The following is a 6,473-nucleotide window of genomic DNA, read 5'->3' on the forward strand; positions in this document are numbered from 1 at the left end:
TAATCTAAGTATATTTTTCATTACTTGTCCATTGACACTATTGGCTTCTAAATGTCTTGGAGTCCAGTTGACCCCATGAGTCTCTTCTAATCAATGAGCAGCTGCCCTCCACATCATGTGAGATTAGGCTGGTTTTCAGAGAAAAAACACCACTGAACATCACTGTAGATGTTATCTTTGTTTCCTCTGTCCCTGGCACCTCCTGAACAGGAGCGGGGCACTTACTACATGTGGTTTAATTTGCTTGCTTTGGCTTTTATTTCATCTGGGCTGCAAAGCAGAGGGTACTTACATAGCAAGGCTGGATCGATTTCTGCCGATTGCTGACTCTGAGCTTGCTTGAATATGTGCTGATGTTATAAATAAGAGAGGTTCTGTCTCTCACTGAAAGTTCTTTGTCAGCCCTGCAATACTGAGGTTTGTTAGGTATTAATTGAGTTACAGGTACGTACAGGATGCCGTGTGTTGCTTGGAGGGTTGGCAGCTTCTTTCCATGTGACCTGATTTGCAGTAGTTTTGGGTACAACAGGCAAGGTGACTGAACAAAAGGATTATTCACTGAGTCACCCTCCCAAAAAGAAGGCAAAACTGAGGGTGTCCAAGCAGTTGTTTGGTTTGGGTTCTCAGTGGCACGCTTATGTCTGCATGCCTGTCTAACGTGCTGGCCGTGGTTTTGTTGTTCTTGGTTTTCCTCATTGTCTTGGTGTGTATTTTCAGGAGTACGTTCAAAGCCAAAGGCACCAAAGAGAAGAACCAGAAGAACAAAACCTAAGGAACCAGAGCAAGGAGGAGGGTGCCTGCTCGGCAGATAGTTTGGGCAACAGCAGGGCATCACACAGAAATTTCAATAGATAGAAAAGGTGAAAGGGGTGGAAGAGATTCAGGCTCTTTCTTGCTCAGTCCCACAGCCTGTTAACATGAAGTCTCCATCTCGTAAGGATTATTATATTACTGTGCTGTCCTATGATTCCTCTTGGGTTCAAGATAGTGGCAGTTTTCTAAGTGTGTAACATAAAATCCTGAGATGTTCATTAAGATCTGCTAATTAAAAGAGACAACAGACTCATTTAGAGGATATGGATGTCACAGAACACCACAGCTAGTATCTCTGAGGTTTAAAAGCAGTTCTTCAACAGTCAAATTGCTGGAAAGAGATGACATTTTCTTTCCTTCTTCCCAACCTAAAATTTGCTGGAGAACTGGTGCTGGTATTCCATGTCATGTTCCTTTCCCTTCAGTGTGTTCTGCTCTTGCCAGAGAGCATTTTATTCAGGCTGACTCAGGTCATTCACTCTTAACAAACCCTGAAGAAGTGGAATACCAATAAATAAGAAAAATGTGGGGCCTTTGCTCCCAGCAGGTTACTTGTATGATGGATGGGCATGAGCTGGTGAAAGCTGGGGGTTGCTGGTGTAAGCTAATACACAGCTCCTGAAACTCCCCAGCTCTGCTGTAGCTGACTAAAATAAGCATTTGTGCTCAGAACTGGAATTGCAGTCATGTTTTCTTGGAGCCAGGCACCTGACACTGGAGAAGCTGGAGTCGGTGGTGCTTCACTCCCCTCATCTAGGGCTGGTGCTGTGTTGCATCTGCACTCAGTGACCACACGTGGTATGTCTTGGTTCAAACACTGCTTTGGCAGAGCTCATGATGAGGGAACTCTTGCCTGCACCTGTCCAAAGGTAGTTTTTGCCAGGCCTACTGACTTTGATATATTAGCCCTTATGGTGAGGGAATATCAGCCAGCCTCCCCAGATCCCTTCCCACTCCTTTGGTTCTGGCAAGGAGGAGAGGGCTTTGGTTTGTGGCTTTTCCACATCAGCTGGCCTGTTTCAATGTCAGCCAAGCTGATTATGTCAAGGTTGGTGCAGGTACAGGAAAAATCTCAGTTCCTGAACATAGAACCAGAAATGAGGTGCTGGAAGGGAAGGGACAGCAAGAGCTCAGATTAATTTTCTTGTACTTGGGGCTCTGTCCCTCTTTGGGGCTTTTGGGGAACAGGGGATGAGTGCAGTTTAATTCTGTGGGGCTGAGACCTCACACCCACTTTCTCCTGCAACTGATTAAATCTACTCCCAGCCTTTTATTTTAAACCAGCATCTCCCCTACTTTCCTTTCTCCTAATTTTAAGCCTAATATGTGTTTTAACACCTGGCATTCATATGTAAAGATAAGGAATAGGGCCCTTCCTGGGCTTTCTTGGCTTTCAGGCTTGTATCCTGTTCTTTTCACCGGTGCTTTCCCACCAAGTCAAATGCCCTCCCTTCTGGTCCCAGCCTTTCCAGAAGCCATACAAAGTCAAAGTATTTTGATTTGTGGAACCCCTAACATATTTCCAGGTAAACAGTGGATACTGCTATAGAAAAACTCCCTCTAAATCATAAAAACTATAAACTGTACAATAGTTCTGGTAATTTTGTTATCCCAGTTACGTTCCCTGCTTATTCTGTGACATCAAAATCCAGATTGGGTATTTAGGGTGCTGTCTCCAAGCCACCTTTTCTCTTCTCTTTCTCACTATGCCTCCACACTTTCTGGCACATCCTGTGAGAGGGTTTTGGTGCCACAGCAGGCAACCGAATGTTCACGAGCCCCCTGTTCTGGCTCGCAGCAATCCTGCCGCCAGCGGTTAATGAAATGTTCAGGTCAAACCCACTGTGCTTCTGGTTTGTGCCTTCCATCTGAAATGTGAAATACTGACTGAATGATGCTAAGTTTTGGCCTTTAATACACTGGAGTTTATGAAAGAGAGGTAACTGGGATACCTGGAGCTTGCTAGTTTCCAGGAGGGAGACTAATCCAGGATAATTTTGACTATTAGGAGAAAATTACTCTCTTGTTATTTTTGAAGTGCATAATGGTAATAGTTTTCCATTTACTGTCCTAGGTGGCTCAGGGCTTCCTGCTGCTGCCAAACCATCAGGGTTTTTTTCAAAGAAGAGAAAGGAGGCAACAAAAGATTGAATCCATGAGAGCTGTAGCAGGGATTGACAGGTTACCCCAGCTGTGCAGCATGAACATCCAGGAGTGACAAGAAATTCAGCTCAGTTCAGCTGCCAGTGAAAGCTGTAACTTTCCATGGGAACCACTGGATTGATTTTCTGCCTTTTGCTACAGGTAATTGCTTTACTTCATGCAATCATGTGTGGTAATTAGAAGTCAATTATAGAAGAAACAACAAAAACCATGAGTGTACTCTCCGAATTTGTGGTCTGTTCTTTTAAGAGTGACTATGATTTTTTTTAACTGTTGTGTTGGGTTTTTTTTAGTCCAACCTGTCACTTGCTTTCTATTCAGTTGATCAGGCATAAGAAGGGAAAATAAAAGTATACTTTCAGCACGTTACAGAGTTTTGGGGTTTTTTACAGCAAGCTGTCTAATACAAGCCCTTAGTGGAACTGCAGTAGAAAAGCAGAATGATTTAAGGACCCTAAAATTCACATTTTCTTCCAGTCTGATATAGTAGGGGACTATTAATACACCAGGCAGACCTCTGAAATAGATGTAGCTCAATAAACGACAAACACATTTTGGTTGGCTCAGAATATATTAAGGCAGTTATCTTGTGTTCTGTCTTTAATATTTGGGTTTTTTCCATGAAGTGCTTTTTTGCAAGGTGAGAAGTGGCAAGGTAGAGGACAGTTTAATAAAGCTTTATAAAGGTCCCAGTGATCCATTATTTGAGAAGTGCTGTCGTGCTGCTATACTTAATGAAAGATCAGTCAAGTAAATTGTTCCTGGGATTCAACTTAATTACATGCAAGAGATGGAAACCTGATTGTCAAAGACTAATAAAATATCAGATGGCTTTAAGGAAGTCAGTAAGGTGGCAGTTTTAAACGGAAACCTGCTTGCTTAAAAATAGAAAAGACAGTAAATTTGATCAAGATGTTCTATAAGCAGCGTGTCACTTCACTGCAGGGTAAGAGTTTTAAGCTGTGTTAGAGAGAAATGTTGAGTTCATTGTCAGTGTTTATCCTCTAAGCCTCAGACTGAAGGGCCTGTAGCTGGAGGAGATTTCTTATTGAAAAATTCTTTTCGTCTGAAACTTGGCCTGTGATGACTAGGGTGATTTTTGTAATGCTTGCAAAGCCATTTATCCAGCTATGTAATTGAAATCCGGAGATGCCACAGAACGACGTGGCTGGGACTGATACTGATTCCTGAAACATTAAATAAGTAAAGGTGCTTAACAGTTTAGACCTTCAATGCTGACCCATTTTATAATTATTTGGATGTTTCCCTGTACTTGTTCTGAGTTCATTGTTACACCGAGAATAATCTGCCTTCCTTGTCGGTCCTGCAGTTTTTTTCATGGTACAGTAAAAGTAATGTTCCAGTATTCCAGCTATATTCACAAATATTGCAAACTGGTAGATTGTTTGAGGCATTTGTACATGCTCCCATTTATAAAAGAAAAAATAATTTTAGAAAAGCCTTTTTCGAAGTGCATGTGAATATTAACAGCATCCTGCAGGTTTCCTGGCCTCTCAAGGAGCAGTTTTTACTCTGCTTTTGGGGGCCAGTTCACCTTTTACAGGACGTGTTTAAGCTGTTGTTTAAGCTGTGCCCGGGCATGAGATGCAGAACCAGCAACCAGGGAGGGCCGTGGGTTGTCAGGTGAGGCTTCCTGATGGGGAACAGCCAGGCTGGTCTGAGCTGGCTGCTCAGGGGGCTCCCCCAGCACCTACCCTTTGATGTCAGTCTTGTACATTTGATCAATGCTGCTCTCCACGTGGAACAGTCGTTGTGCTCTGGGGAAGACCCGTCATGTTGATTCAGCAGTTGACAGGCCAGCACCTGAGCCACTGTCACTGCTGCCTGGTGCTGTGCTGCTGGCTTGGCATGGTGTGATGCTGCCTTTCAGTCCTCTGAGAAAATCAATAGACTAGTTCTGTCAGGAGCTTTGTGCTTACTTCTCTCAGTCTCTGTCACAAATGACCTAAATATCAGCAGAGGATTCTTTGCTCTCCTGACTGCAGAATTGTCCCACCAGTCCCACAGACTGACTGATTGGGGATGGGGGGTTGGAGGCATGTTTGCCACAAATGGAAGGAACAAACCCCAACTTTGTACAACTTCTGCCTGTAAACTGAAGATTTTCGTGTCAGGCTTCCCTGCTGTTTATCAGATGTACTGATTGTTTATCACTTTTCCCCAGCTGCATCCTGGCTTTAGATTTCCTCTCTGTGGGGTGAGAGCTGCCCAGTGGACCACTGGACTGGAGACAAAGGAGGTAACACAGCAAACACAGTTTCTCGTGCAAAGAGCTGTAGCCAAACCACCTAAAAAGTGCAGGGCCCAGTCTTGCCTGAGAGTGCCCAAGAGGGTAGAAAGCAGGAAACCTGGTGGATCAAGAGGACTGGGGCACAAGGATTTCTGCTCCTTTGCTCCTCCTCTGGGCATTTGGAAATGCAGCCCCTTATCTCTGTGTGAGATAAAACTTGCAATCCCAGTGTAACTTTTACTTACAGGTTGGGATGCTGGGAGGACCCACAGGGCTCCAAATATTGAACAGTGGCAAGTCAGCACTGTGAGCAATTGTTGTTGTGAGTCAACATTGAATCCCTGCCAAAGATGCCTTTTGCAAATAAAATTTAGCACTAATTTATCAATGGGTTAGTTCAAAACATGATGTAAACTACTCAGTACATAATGAATCCTTCTGGACCAAAAGAAAATGCTCATAATGGCTTTATTATAAATAAATACTATGTTTAAGGGGACCAAATCAATGTAAGGGTATTGCTGTGTTTATCCACTCATAAGTTTGCTACTTCTCTTACCACCGGTGGCTGACAGAAGGGGTTTTATTAACATGTTTTTTTCCCATTTTGTTACCTTAACAAAACTGTCCACATGTGTTCTTTAACCTTGGTTCCTGCTGTTCAGAGAGCCTTCATGTCCACAGGCATAATTCTGCTTCACAGCCGGCATCCAGTGGCACAAGACCAGAATCAGTGGCACAAAAGCAACTCCCCCAAATTCCCTTCTGCATGCCACACTCTGCTTCTGTCAGACAGGGCATTTTCTAGAACCCTGTCGCCATGGTGTAGGTAATTCATCTGTTCTGCTGCCCAGAGCTGACCCTGGGGAGACCCCTGAGAGACCACCTGAGCGCTTGCAGATTCTTGAAGCAAACAGCAGCTGGGTTTTCGGAGCTTTCCCCAGAGTAACTTCTGCTCTTTGTGTGCATCTGCTCCAGGCTGATGCACCTTCAGGCTTGGGGGAAGAGGCGGGGGGTAAAGGAGGGGGGGGTTGCTTAGTTTTATTTGTTTTGTTTTATTTTGTTTTCTCCTCTTTGCTGGCGTGATTTCAGCAGTGCCAGTGGCTCTAATCAGTACTCTAATGCCGTCGTTCGGGGGGTGTCCCGGACCGAAGGCTGTCCCAGTGAGGACCGGCCGTGGCTCCGGGGGGCGAGGAGGGGGCAGCCCCGGGGGTGCTGCTGCTGGCAAGCAGGTCCTTGATGCCGG

Source organism: Empidonax traillii, unplaced genomic scaffold (genome assembly GCF_003031625.1).
Source record: "Empidonax traillii isolate 1590-97213 ecotype Southwest subspecies unplaced genomic scaffold, ASM303162v1 scaffold143:size1492093, whole genome shotgun sequence".
NCBI lineage: Eukaryota > Metazoa > Chordata > Aves > Passeriformes > Tyrannidae > Empidonax > Empidonax traillii.